Consider the following 15828-nt stretch of genomic DNA (forward strand, 5'->3'; position numbering starts at 1 on the left):
CGTTGCTTGATTGTTCTCGAATTAGCGTTCTTTTAGGTGTGTACAATTCCTACTAATATTAATTGAAGTGTAACTCCAAAGTTTTGAATATATTTACTAAGTTGTGACTGATTTTGGGTCTTTCAATTTCCTCCCTGTTTTTAGAAGAAAGTGTTGTTATATATTTAATAATTAATTATCCTACTCACCTCTAAAATTCTGTTACGCCCTTAACATGGCATATTTATTACCAAAATGTACTTATAGAAAAATAATCCTAACTAATAAATAGGAAAGTTGTATTTCACAATTAAGTTACCGGCGTGACATACCTAGGTATAAGAAGGCAGGAGCGAGAGTTACATTTATGAACAGGGATGTGAATATTGCCTAAATTACGATAAGAGTAAATCCCACAGCTAAAAAATACGATAACTTTGAGGGACGGCAAATCTGCTAACCAGGATCACCATTGATAAGAATAATATGATAATAGAAGTGGAAGTGGTTTTTTTAGTTGCTACCACAATACATCTTTATTTTTATTTTTCAAAGTTGCTATCGTTATTCTTGAAGTGAGAACATATCAGTATAATGTAATCACTAATGTGTGACAGACGAAAGTAACACTGGGGATCTTTCAGGGAGTTATAGGTGTAACTCCCAAGCTTAATCGGGGAATAAACGAGGGTCGACATCTGAGTAATTCCTGCCTATAACACATGAGCTGAAAAGTCCCGAGCTTAACAAAGAAAACACTTTTTTCCATTAAAAATTGGCTTATTTTTTATGTATTATTATTTTTTGAAATATTTTTATGAAGCAGACTCCTCAAAACCCTTTTCAAGCAATTTCTTAGCTTGAAAGATATTTTTTCCCCTATCAAGAAGCAGTGTAAAATTAAAAGACGAAATTTTTTTGATCCATTGTTTTGGTAATAACAAAAGTAGGATTACAACATAGGTGAATTACAAAAAAAAAAAAAAAAAAAAAAAAAAAAAAAAAAAAAACAACAACGCCATCTATGCGTGAAGTCCAGGACTTTTCAGTCCATGTATTATGTCCTTACTATATAAGGAGATGTTTATTTCATATTATGAAGCTACTTTTTCCTAAACACTCCTCCAATTGTATGAGTGCCCAAGTAAATTTTCGGTTTCTTTTTTTACCATACATACAGATCATATTATTTTCAACGTGTGTGGAAAAACTGCCCTGGAGAAAATTGCCAGTGGAAGATTGCCCTGGAGAGAATTGTCATTGCTGAAAATTGCCACTTAGGAAAATTGCCCGTATTTTGTTCAAACTTCATAATGAATAATAACACATTATAAATTCTCTTAGTATTATTTATGACAAAGATCTAAAAAGAAGGTCTGGGTAATTTTGTAGTGTGAGCAGGGGCTCCATCCTGCCGTCAGAGAAATTCACCTGGATCCAGGGGAGTAGGTTGGTCTTGAAAATGTCGATGTGAATGGCTGTCAATAGCCTTTAATGGTCCGGGAACCCGATAAGGACGCCACAATGCTGTTAGAGGCATAACGAGAAATTCTCGTCAGTCTGACCACTTCTGTCGGAATGTGACCCGCAAGAAGAATAGTTGATGACCTAAGCATTGAATCTCGTTGCAATGACATTTCTCGCCCAATAAAAAATATTAAAAAGCAGCATGTGCTTGAGATACTTGGCTAACGTTACATTACAACTTCAGAAAGCTCTAATTTATTCGCACATAACCTCTCAAATCAATATAATACTAGTCTATAAGTCTCAAGTTTCCACCCGATAGTATTACCAAATTAGCACCCTTGTTAACAAAAACTGACTGTCATATGATTTTCGGAGAGAAAATATACTAAATTATTTCGAGGAGAACCTTCTACATTTAAAATAAATAATGTAAGTTTGTGGGAAATATTATAATTATATTTCAATACATAAATGTTCAAATTATTATGACTTTTTAAAACAATTTGCACCAAAGAGAGGTAAGAATTCTTCTTTCAATTGGACATATTGACACCAAGATGATCTAATAAAATTTAAAAAGGGAACCAAAAAGAAAAAAAAATCCGGTTGCACTAGCCTTTTTTTAAAATCTGTAAACTGTATTTTTTCTATAAAAAATTTCCACAACAAAAAACTCGAATCATAAAAATGCCTATGATTTACAGCCCTCGTGATGGTTTTCCAAAAAAATATGAATAAAAAACATTTTTTATTAAGATAGAAAGGGATTGATACAAAATCAGAAAATTTTGACTACATATTGACCTAGTGGTCATTCTGGGATAAACACTTAACAGTGTTACAATAATGCAGATCTCAACGTCCGTTTTGGCCTTTTTTTAATCTCGATTCTTCAAATTTATGGTCCTGTTTAAAAGACTAAAACAACAGGGATACAAAAGAAGGAAACAAATTAGTTATTTAAAAATATTTTTTTTTATGTTCTTAATCTTTTTTCAGTGATGTACCACTATTAGAATATTTTTTCCGCCAAGTATCTCCTACCCAGTGGAAAGCATTTTCAGTTAAAAATTGCCAGTGGAAGATTGTCTTGGAGATAATTGCCAGGTAGGAAAATTGCTCGTATTTTGTTCAAACTTAATAATGAATAATAATACATTATAAATTCGCTCAATATTATTTATGACAAATATCTAAACAAAATTTGTTTGTTCCATCTCCCAGGGGAGTTCTTTCATGTCTGAATAATATTATTGCAATACCATTTCCTTGCAATTTTTTAAATTAAGTCCAATCTAAGAATTTGATCGAGGGAATTGGTGAGGAGGGGGGTCAAATAGCTTAGGGCCCCATAAAATATGCTTGAATACCCTCCGCCATCAGATTGGCCCGGGGGTAGTGTATTATTGTTGACCCCCCCCCCAATACATCCCAGGAACCCCTATTATACCAAAAAATAGTTCCAAGCCCTCGGGTTGCGTCAGATACTTGGGGGTACCCTTGGATCCTTAAAAACCACCATCAATAAATCCAAGAAACCCCTCTAATACCAAAAAATAGTTTAAGCACTCGGTTTGCAAATTAAAAACCGCATTTTTTCTGCGTTTTTTCCCCAATTAACTCTTTTTTATGGATGGTAGTTACATGCAAATAACATTATTTGTATTTCAATAGTTCTATCAATAATTGTTTTTCTTTTAATTTTGTAATTTATAATGTGTTACTATTCATCAGGAAGTTTGAAGAAAATATGGGTAATTTTCCTAACTGGCAATCTTCCTCCATGGCAATTTTTACCAGAAATATCTTCCTCGGGCAATTTCCCCAAGGGCAGTTTTCTGTGCACGCGCATAAGAGGCCTCCAAAACTTTGGCAGATGTTATGGAGGCATTGTGTCTTGAGATAACCTGAATTCTGACAGTCTTCTCTTGAAAAAAAAAGCATGGGATTAATATTTTGTCTTTAGATGATGCTGGGCTTCATTCCACTGTTAGTCAACTTCTACCAACATCGGAGACTGGAGCTGGTGGACGTGAATCCAATTAAGATGATTCTTCCGAATACTGTCGGAATTTAGCCTGTGTTTTTACCTCCTTGATCACCTGTCCCTTTGTATTTTAAGCAGCAAAGCAAAGTTTTAATCAGGACTCCATTGCTTGTGTTGCCAATGCGTCCTTGGCAAAAAAATATATATTGAACACGTATATCTGAGTCATAATAATTCTTCTTCTATCTCTTAAGAAAATAAATAAAATAGATGGCGAGAGAGTCAGATCCTGGATCCTTGGCCATAATACTTTTGAATTATGCTATTTTTTAAATGTATATATTTTTCAAAATCTCAAGTACACCCATTTCAGAACCACTGGTCTATATTAATAAAAAAAATATTCATTATTAAAGCAATGTATGTCTGTTCGTCGAGCAATGGCGGGTAATACTGTTAATAATAAAATAATCATGACTTGCAACTGTTAGTTTTTGAATACTATTATCAAGGATTAAGTTGTTCAATAAACCGCAATATAAAATAATATTAATATCCATCTATTTAATAATATTTATACTATTAATATCATATCGTTGTGGTCTTGGTAAGTAATTATATAAATAAATACATACGTACATGTTATATTTTTTTTATTCATGACCAAGATGGAATAGGTGAGCTGGTGAATGCGTTGGACAACTCAACCATTATAAATTTGGATTTATCGAACCACGATGAGTTTTGTTTTTGTTCTTGACTATGTAGGGCATAAATTCTTCATTCAACGTGTTTCATTTGATTTTTTCGTTGCAATTAGTACAATCTTTTTTTTTAAATGTTCATTTAATTGGTGATATGGAGTTGCAGCAATTAAGTATAAGTAAACATTATAGTATTAAATTTACTCCAAATGGCCCAGGAATTAGGACTGGGACGGTACGCTAAACCCACGGTTCGGTAAAAACCGCAGTACACCTTTTATGATACCTGGCTTGATACGGTATAATAGTAAAATGTTTTTTTAATAGAATTAATCTAATTTTTCAAGTTTTTGCAGTATTTTATTCTTTAATCATTTATTTTCTGTACAAATAAATTATTTGTAAATAAAAACGAAGCTTGATATATATATATATACGTCATATTTGACTCTTCTTTTGATTCAATAGCAAGTCGTTTTTGTTGTAATTTTAGGCGTAGGAGAAGAGGCGATGCAGGGGAGAGGAGGGGCAATCGTTTGGACACTTTAGTTAAACCTACCAGTATTTTTAACCAAAAAGATAGAAAAGATCAACAAAATTATTTTCAATAACAAGTAGTGTTGGATCGGTCCTAGGACTGATTTCCTTATTATTTCAGTGTTTTTTTATTGGTACGATCTTTTTTTACCATCCAATGGTCCTAAGGACCGATACATTGGTCTTTCAGTCCTACGTTCCTAACTATCAATTTATTTTGTTCACTCCGAGGTAAGATTGTAGAATATAAGAACTAACACAATAACGAATAATATCTAGAACGCAGTACAATAAACAAATGACGTAGTTAGTAGTATCTACGCAATTTCAGTTGTTGTAGTTTCTATAAAAGACCGATAGAACAATGATCAAAAATAATCAAAAAATGTATTTTATAAGAAATCCCAGAAATGTATTTTACCTCGTTAAGAAGTAAACGTACTCATTAAGACGGGTCCTCAAAGATGAAGAATTTTCTTTTCACTAAGATTGAGTTGGCCTCCTCCATGATTCCAAATATGAATAACGGGATAACTAGGGTTGCCATATATGTAAGGAAAAAAGAGCGAGAGGAGAAAGAAGGAGTAAGACATATGATACTACTGAATTAGGAGCTTAATTAATATCAGCTACCTTTTATATGATTTTGGAGGACGACAATAATTCTTACTTTAATGAGGAGAACCTTTTACGTTTAAAAAAACATTACAGCAGGAACAATATTATAATTTTATTTAAATTCATAGAGGGTAAGTTACGCATTGTCGGATCATATATTCATATATTTTTATATAGACATCGTGCGTTATATTTGAGATTTTTTTTTTTTTTTTTTTTTGAATAAACACATTGATAAATATGATTGTAAGAAGTTTTGTATCAAAATATTTTAATAAAAAGATCGAATAAAGAGGTTATTAAAGATTTAAAAACACTGTCAAAAAATGCCCAAAATTCATAAATTCAGTCAAGTTTCAAATCAAAATTTTAATTTTGGAAGTCATTCAAATCATGTTTCTTAATGTCAAACACCGTGAAAAAGCAAAAATATAGGGGAAAAAATATACATAGGAGTGCAAATACTGTTTTAATATTTATCTCTTGGGTATATAAAATTCAAAATACAACGTACCTATTCTTGAACGTAGGGGAATCCTTGATTATTTGGCAATCCTTGAGAACAAATAGAGGGAGAAAAATACACCCGGTACATAAATAATAAGAAGAAATTATATTATAAAAAAAACGAAAAAATCATCCCTCCTCCTTGTGTCGTATTAATAATTAATATAATTTGTAAAGGATCATGTCTGTGTTTCCAACTCCGTCTCGGGAAGGAATATAATGAACCCAGTTCTGCGATATGATGCCATAAATTCCATGGATACCTCCAATATCCGATTCACTGCTAAATATATACTCGGATTCTAACTTTAGCTAAGTATCGTATGGAGTCTTTCGGAGTCCGAGTCGCTTCATTCAACTCATGGAACCTTTGTAAATTATCAACTTTTCAAACATGTGGTATAATTATCTGGTCTTGTTTTTACATTCTTTGGTTTCATTTATCAATATAATCACTAATTCATACACCGTTGCCTCATCTAGACATATTAGCATTACCGTTCTACAAAATCCAAGTTATCCTCTTTTTGAGAAAGGCTTCATTCACTTACTTGGAAGATTCATGTTCAATTTGGTTCGACTTATTAATAAGCAGGGAAGTCAACGGGCTACTTCGTACCTCGATAACTTTTAATGTTTTTAAGAATACAAAACGGCGCTGAGCTCCTACAGGATTAAGGGACTAATACCTTACAATTTGCCACTCCGTTATTGCTAAATTCAATTTCTCATTTATTAAATGATTAAAGACTGTTTTCATATTGTCTAATTTATAGTTTTATTAATCAATTAAATTAATACTATAATATACAATGAATTAATTTGAGTTCTTCATTGAATAATTAGATCGAATATGTCGCCTTGATTGGGTAATACACCATTGGGAGAGGTGGAGAATAATATAGGCTAAAGATTCTACTGCCGTCTTCTCATACTTTTCTTCAATAAAGGGTGTTCATTCAAATGACTCACCATTTTGACACTGCTTCAAGTGGAATAGTTTCGTTAATCCAGTTAAACTTAATGTTATTGGTATGAGCACCTGTTAGGGATCCAAAACAATTGTTTATGCTGGAACACGAAGGTTGATAATTTCCCACGGTGATGAGTTGGAGTAAAGGGACTCGAACTCTGAGAGGCTCCTTACGATACTTGAATAGTTCTAATTCGGAGAGAGATTTAACTGTGAATCAAATATGTATTGGAGGTATCCATGGGATAAATGACATTATCTTACAGAAGTGGATCTGTTATATTCCTTTCTGAGACGGAATTGGATGCACATATATAAACATAATCCATTTTATTAATTATTAATATGATTGGTGTGAGGCGTGAGGGATTTGAATGTACCGTGCGTCTTTTCCTCCTTTTCTTTTTACTGATCAACAGCTATGTGAATTATTTTCTCTTGGGTATCTAGCTATTTATTTGGCTATTTAGTGAGCTATTCTTATTTTTATTCAATATAAAACACTGTCCGATAATATGAATTTGTCAATTATTTGGTTCATATTATCAGACAGATATTATTTTACAAATAATATTACAAAAATCCAGCAAATAAATAAAATACTAGCCTCAAAACTCCTATTGACCTCGAACATGGGAATTAGGTTCAAATAAAACCAAATGGAGAGGAAATATCTTCATATTATCACACACCATAAAATATAAATGTGTTGAATTTTAACTACAAATAATTAGAACCTCGAGCTTTAAACTTTTTGTTTCTCAAAAACTATATCATCAATCAATTCGGAATTTTACAGGATTATTTAGATAATGTGTGATGATTAAATAACAATCTGTTTTGATATCCTTGGTGGAAGTACTAAATAATTGTTGCAACCTAACCGTTGAGTGTCTGACAATTTGAAACGTCCAACAATGCGTAACTTACCCTGTATTTATTTAATTGGACATTTTTAAAACAATTTACTCCAAAGAAATATTAGAATACTTACTTCAGATAGGGAATTTAACAACATGACTACCAATTAAATAAGGAACATAAAAGAAGACAGAGCACACGAAACAACCGTTTTTCCTTTTCTATTTTTTAAAGTAGTTTTTTCAATAGAAACATGTCGACTGTAAGGATAATATAAGTTCTATTAGTGGGTATCAGCATGCATGATAATACCCTAAAAAAACGTATTTTACAAAAAGAATGCCATTGAAGAAATGTCCTTGTTTTAATATTCCTTTAATTGGTTGGATGGAGTTGCACCGAGTAACTATGAGTAAACATTCTACGTGGTATTATCTTACTAATACAAAACATTACAGAGTATTTTTTTTTATCAGCTGTCAATTTTGCTGCTTCTTTCTCCTAATCAGTGTTCTGAAATAGCTACATAAAGGGGCAAGTCAAAATCAGTTTTCATTCTGTCAAGATAGAGGCTCTAAGATAAATAGTTTCATGAAAACGAACGAAGCCACCGGAAAGTAAAAACGCCCTTGGGCCACATTTCCCCGCCAATTCATCCACAAAGCTATCAAACGGCATAAAGAGACTGGTAGTAAACAAGATCAGCCACGAGAACTAAATCTCAGACTGCAATAATCCTGAAAGTTGTCATGACCATCCTCCCCAAAATTTATAGGAACCCAAGAAGATCAGCTCATAAATTGGCAGCTGAACATAATATTCCGCGTAGCTCTATACTCTGGATAGTGCATAAGGATATGGAAATCTAATTCCTACAGCTTCAGCCCCAGCTGTTCATAACTAAGGCTACGACAGCACTCTTTGAGGAATGAAGTCGAATTTTACATCAAAATTTTACGCGATGCGCAGAAATTATCTTCTCGGTCGAGAAAAAGATGGGCCTTGATGGCAAGTTCAACTGTCAAAATGACTGAATCATTACTGGTCCAGGTAATGAGGCTCCATCAGATTTAAGAGCAGTCCTCAAGTCTAAATTTGCAGCTTTGTTTATGGTATGGTGCAGAATTTCCAGTCAAGGTTTCAAGCTTCCCTTAGTTTTTCTTCAAAATGGTGTTCGGATGAACCAAGAACGCTACATATCCGAAATTTTGGAGCCTGTTCGTATAAATCACGGAAGTTCAAAAAAAGAAAACTTATTTTCAAGACAATCTCAAGAGTGCATGTAGTCTAATATGGAATTTTAGCACAAAAACTTTTGGCTTCCTTCGAGCCCAGATATTCACCCCTTCGATTATTTCGTTTAGGGTCATCTTGAGTGAAAGGTAGCAAAAATACGACATCCAAATATTGAATCTCTTAAAGCCAGCATTGTGTGGGACTGGAACGCATTGCCTGAACCCTTACTGGGTAAATCATGCCAATCATTTCCAAAAAAGACTTGAAGCAGTAATCGACAAGGGATGTGGTTTTTTTGAAAAAAAAATTAATTCGTTTTTTTACCTTTTCAAATATATGAAGAAAAAAAAAATAATATTCAACTTTTCTCCTAGAATGTCTTATTTTTGAACAATAGGTAATATATTTTGTCATCGCGGATCTGAACAACCCTGTATATGTCTTTTACTAAAAAAAAGTACAAACACTTAGTCTCAAATTTTTTGTATTGAATAAGTTATTAATATTCGGGAAAAATTGATGTTGCCCTTATAAAATAAAAATCTTCCACACTTATGTTTGTAATTCCGAAACAAGGGTATGAAAAACGATAAGATATAATCATCATCTATGTAAATAGCCTTTGTTAACTTGATATCATACTTTTCAAGACCCTGATGAAAATCATCCAATATTCCTTTTAAAGTGTATCAGTGAAACTAATCAATCACACTTAAAATAAAAAGATCAGAATCCCCTCTTTTTTTTTCTTTACTAGGAAGAAAAGGCATTTATAATCATCATTCGAAGAAATTAAATGCAATCTGTACAAAGGAGGAATAAAGTATATTTCTACCAAAATATAAGAACAATTTATACAATAATATAAGTTATGAGTAAGTATAAATGGCGTAGGGTAAATTATCTTTATCTAGATATATGAAACTGTAAGAATGGGACGAAAAAGTTTGAAAAAGTACAAAATGACAGCCAAAAATAGTATTGCATTATTTTCAAAACAGTCATTTCTAGTCTCTTAATGACTCTGTTTATATAATTCCATGATTGGATGATAAATGAAACAATTAGAGTGAGAAAAATACAAGGCAATTTACATTTTTTTTAATGGACAAAAAAATTAGTGTTCTAACTAGTGATGGAACGGTTCATCAGAATCGGGAATCGGAAAATTTGGTGTTTTTTCTGGAATTGGAATCGGGAAAACAATGTTTAATTTACGATTCTGATTTATATTTATTACTGTCTATTACTTTACTAAGTCATGAAAAAAAAAGTCCCCAAATTAAGGAATTTTTTCTTTTTACTAGAAAAATTTAATATTGGATTTTTTTTTTTCCAAAAATTTATTTTTTATTTAATATCATTTTTGACAAAATTATTTTTTTGAGAACAGCTGGGGATTTTTGAATTTTTTTTCTAAAAAATTTAATATTTTAATTTTTTTTCCAAAAATTTTTATTTTTTGAAAAAAACTTTGGATTTCGGAAATTTTTCCCCAAAAAATTGAACTTTTTGTGTATAGCTATCAATTTATTGACTTTTTTTTTGCAAAAAAATTAAATTTTTTGTGAATAGCTTTGGATTTTTGAAATTTTTCCTAACACTTTAATTTTTTGGAGAACAGCCATGGGTTGTTGAAATTTTTTGTAGATAGTTGTAGATTTTTGAAGATTTTGGAAATATAAAATCTAATTTTTTTTTTTTCAAATTAAATTCGAAACAATTTTAATATTTGGATATTTTTTTAAATTCCTCTCCCCTTGATATAATCCTGTGAACGCCCTTGACAGTAAAATGGTATTTTTTAACTTTTATTTAAAATATTAAAGAATCGGCATTGGGATTTTGTATGGAATCATTCCATCACTAGTTCTAACGGTAAAAATAGTAAATAAATAAATCCTTCTAATGCTTTTAAATACATTACATATTATAATATCCTTTTCACAATAAATGCAAGTACATATATGTATAAGCGTGATAAAAAAAAACATGATTAAAAGTTACAAATGCCAGAGTGAAAAGCTGGTCTCAAGGCCTATACAAAGCCTTGTAAAAATAATAATAATAAAAATAAATACTTTTCTTTGTTTCCTTCAATTTTGATTGATTATACGTTATGGTATATTATAATATGATGATGACTCTTGTGGAACTGTTCCGAACTCTTTTAAAAGGAGTAGAGCGTATAAACAATTATCCAATCAAAGTCCTTGTAAAAAAATTGTTGATATCTCTTGGGGCGTCCGCAAGGGGTGAACTGGAGGGGTTGTATTTTTTTTTGAATAGCTATGGATTTTGGAACTTTTTCCCTTTCATATATATATGGAGTCCTCAAATTTATTTTGAACTGACTTCAAATTCAAAATCATCTTTACGACTAGCTTTAACTCCACTCTCAACCTCGACTCTCAAAAGAGATGGAAATTTTGAAAAAAAACAGCAACATATGGTAACTAGTCTTCTGGACTTTTTTTTGTTGCCAGCTGTTATTTATTATATAGGGAATAGTTATTGATTATTATGTAACTTGAATTGATAATCTTATTGATGACTGAATATGAAACGACAAAAATTATAAACGAAGGCTTTTGATTGATATATATTAATCTAAAAATCATAACCTTTTTTGAGTTCATAATACGTAGAGTCAGGTGCTTTTAATTATACAAGATTCAACTTATGGAAATGAATGAAAAAGCCGAATAAAGTAAAATACACTTTGTTTATTTTAAAAAGTGAGCTGTGAATATAGGCAGTGATGAAATTTCGGTGTAGAATAGGCATGTTAATATAAAAGAAACCGAAAATCATCATGCTAACTCTGACAACTAAATGTTTTTGGGAGAGAAAAATAATGTTCATGACATTTCATTAGATCGGCTTCAATTAGCTGTGACAAGGGAGGAAGGAGAAAAGGATATAAAAACGGACATTTGCTAGAATTACTCCGATGTCGATCCCCAATTCTACTCTGAGTTCAACAAGGACTTACAATTATAACTCCGCAACAAATCCTCAAGGTTAAGCTCCGTCTTTTAGGATCACAAACGGATGTTCAATTAGGTTTTGAATATAATTGAATCTATATAGGAAAGGATGTTCACTACTCAGAAATTAAATAATAATGACAACTGCTAAGGAAAAGAAAATTTCTTTTTCAGAACACCAATTTCAAAAAACGGGCCAGCTATACATTTCACCATATTAACATATCTGAATATAGGTCCATAGTATTAAGACTTTTCTTGAGTTCACTATAAAAAAGCTTTCAAGTCGAAGTCAAGTTGCGAGTCTTTGAATTAGAAATCAAATTGAGTTGTAAGCCTTCAAAATATAAAATCAAGCCCAATTTCAGTCGCAAGTCTCGACTTTCACTCCCCATCTATGGATTACGTCTTGTTTGCTCAAGTATTGTGGGATTATTAATCCAAATAATAAGGAATTGTTCACATTTCTTAGCAAGAGATAATTCGTCTTCAAGACAGATAAGCATTCAAAACACTACTAAGGAACAAGAGAGGTAGAAAATCAAAAGCAGACAAAAAAGTCCATTGGAATGGTTGATGTTTTGGAGATAGACATTGCGTCTTTGTACATTTTTTTTGGTTGGTACTTTTTTAAGTAACATGTAAATATGTTGCACGTTGTTATTTTCTATTTGTTTTGGAAAATTTCCTTCAAAAATAAAACAGAAAAAAGGCCCAAAACCAGTTGGTAGCTTTTAACAATTCTTACCCATCATATAACTATTCTTCAATTAATAATAGATAATCATTCACACCTTAACAAGAGCTCATTTGAGTGTGCAACCAATCAACAGAAAGACAATATTATTACACAAGTTGTTACTTTTATTCTATTTCGCAACCTTTCTTCTATAAAGAACCAAAATAAAAGGTCAAAATCGATTGATTAATGATTATAGGTCGTTAATTTTTTTCTAATTGTGGTGTCATTACTTATTTAATCATTGTTGGGATTTGTTACCGGGTTAACATAGTTTATTTGAGATCAACTAATAAATATTATTTTTTTAACCATGAATAAAATAAATAATAAATTAAAAATAAGGTAATTCAAGTGATATCCGAAATTGTGATTTTAGAAGCGGGAGTTTTAAATTCTTCAATTTGTCCTCCAGCTTTGAATTCAAAAACAAATATCTATCTGATTACTTAACCAATTAATTCCATTTAACTCTTAAATAAATTGCAAATAGCTCATTTTAATCAAATAAAATGAGTTTACGAATTTAATTTAACACTTTTCATTTGGAAAGTATATTAATAATAAAAAATACCATTAAGTTGAATCAGTGTTACTCTTTAAAGACTTTTTCACAACAATTTACATTTTTTTTTTTTTGCACAAGAACAGATGTTTCGCTCAATTCAATCAAATTGTATCAACTCATTGATTACTCAAATTGTATCTCATAGTCACATAATAAAATGCCCCAATTGTCTAAATGGAACATCATTTTAGATTAAAAAAGCAATAGTTGAGGATATTATTAATACCCAGGAGTCCAACTTTGTATTATTAGTATTGATTGAATGCAGGATTAAACCCCTAGATATCTCGGGAAAATGGGATCCCTCATAGAGGGAACGAGATGTGAGCATTAATTCCATTACCCAGGAACTAAAGATGAGTCAAAAAACTGTTTGGAACCATCTATATTGGAGAATCCTAACTATGTTAATTTGATTGTCAAAATAAAGCGAAAAAACACCACGAACTATTTAGTTCATCTTTTATATTCTAATGATATTTTATACTTATTGTAGGTTTGAGTCATCCTCAGACACGTACGTCGTACATCAGTGGATATCATAATTATATTTGTGTCTACATAGTACCTGGGAGTCATGGACTTGCCTACCTAATACAAATAGGTATACACTCTACGATATACATACATCATACATAATATTAAACCGTTCCTACAATGATGAATATATCCCTCATTAGATGAAAGGATAATGCAATCTAAATCGTGGGAAATGGCTCTGAGTCATTGAATTGGTCATGGTTCTATGAAGCCTTTTCCTTAAGCATAATTATACAACATAATACTTTTGTTCGGTATACCGGTACTATAACCGTACCAGGGTACGGATATATTTAAAACAATATTATATCAAACTTGTACTGAAACCGGTACTTGCACTCCCGACAACGTAAATCCTAAAATGTATGGCTCCTCCTAACGTACAAAATTGTACTTCAACAATCAAAAAACAAAAATGAAAATTGTCTTTATTGCTCATAGTGGATTGCATGATATTAGATAGAACATATGGTATAGGTGTATGGTGTTGTCTTAGTCCAGACACTTTGCTACTGCATTGTTGCCGCCTGCTAAAATCCACATTTAAGTCATAGAACACGCAAAAGACTATTCAAATTTTCAATTGCAGTAGATTTTCACTTAAAAGTTATTTATTTTCAAATCATATTTTTAAGAACAATTTCGATTCAGAGTAGTCATATTTTGAAATGAAATAACTATATATATTATTAAGATTAAATCAATAATAATTGATAAAAACATTCCCTCATTCGAAAAAGAAATTATTTATTAAGTTATCTTGAGTACAGATTTTTTTTTTTCTAAAATTTACTATTTTTTTAGAAGAGACAAATAACTTAAGTAGGAGTTAGGTCAAGAATTTAATACATTTTTGATGTAGAAACGATATTTTTATACTTACTTTTTTGGTGTGTGTATGAGAGGGGGGGATCAGAAATTTGAGGGGTTACGTTATTGGAGGGGTATTTTTTTGATGACATAGTGGAGTTGGAAGTTCTGGCTTTAATATCATTTAAGTGAAGTACTGCTTTAAATGCATCTGTACCCCGGTACAGCTTTAGTACCGGGATACTGAACGACACTAGTCATAAGTCTATACATATTTATGTAGTATAGTGCAATTCCCTCGCAAATCATTAAGGCACACACACACACAAATACCTGATACACAGAATCAATCATGTCTTGAGGGATAGAAAATGTACATACTCTTCAAAATATATATTGTGCTAACGTCCCTTTGAAAATCTGATGTTTTGCAAGGAAATATGTGTACGTAGGTAAAAATTAGGGGTGTATCGAATGTTTGCGTCCGCTGTATATTATCGAAATTTAAAAAAATATAGATATTCTATTGACAGTACACAGAGGGGTGTCCACAGGATTTGAAAAACTTTTTTTAAACCCGTTTTATTTTCGCAGACCAATAATTTTTAGGTTCTAACGGCAAACATACCTTGATTTGGGATGGGCACAAACTCCTCAAGCCCAACCAGTGTTGATGGCCCAGAATACATGCAATATTCTTATCCACACATGCTTAGCACTAGAAAAAATTTCCAACTTCCATTTGCTGTTTGAAAAGGTGGCTTGGGCACAAAACAAGGAGACATTGCCCCTCTTTTTGAGACCCCTTAACATGATGCCATTAATCCCTGGGGTCAACTTTAGGAAACTGAACGCACACACGCTTTGGAATACGTTCTGATACTCCTGAAATGTTGATATATGTAGGTTGAGGAAAAATAAATTTCGTATTTCAAGCCTTTTTTTTATAACTAAGTATATCTTGTTTATGATTGGTCACATCGGATCAAGTGTTGTAAAGGTCTAAGGGAATACTACATGAAAGGGGAAAACGCGTCGAAAGGGATCAAGAAAATTTGTAATGTAAAAGGACCAATATCCTTTCTGTGATTCGTGTTGCACAACAGCGGTTGAAGCGATTTTCTTATTTCTTCCCTCTATTGTGAACAACTCAACCAGTTGAAACTAGCGATCGAACAGATTCGAAAGTTGTATAGAATTTATAGTTTTACAGAATTTCTAATAGGGGCAAGGGCTTCTACGAAAAGGGCATTATGAAGTTGGATTCTCGTTGGCAGCAAGTTATCAAAGCGAACGGGGCATGCTTGGC

General features: G+C 31.8%; 1 long non-coding RNA gene across 1 annotated transcript; it reads right to left on the minus strand.

The window, feature by feature from the left end:
- Window positions 1-3089: 3089 nt before the first annotated feature.
- LOC121116504 (uncharacterized) lies at window positions 3090-7165 on the minus strand. Its single transcript, XR_005863882.2, has 4 exons — window positions 5810-7165; window positions 5099-5211; window positions 4076-5020; window positions 3090-3819 (listed from the first exon to the last, which is right to left on the minus strand). It is a non-coding gene; the product is annotated as an uncharacterized lncRNA (long non-coding RNA).
- Between the last annotated feature and the right edge of the window lie 8663 nt (window positions 7166-15828).

Source organism: Lepeophtheirus salmonis, chromosome 4, assembly GCF_016086655.4.
Source record: "Lepeophtheirus salmonis chromosome 4, UVic_Lsal_1.4, whole genome shotgun sequence".
NCBI classification, from domain to species: domain Eukaryota; kingdom Metazoa; phylum Arthropoda; class Copepoda; order Siphonostomatoida; family Caligidae; genus Lepeophtheirus; species Lepeophtheirus salmonis.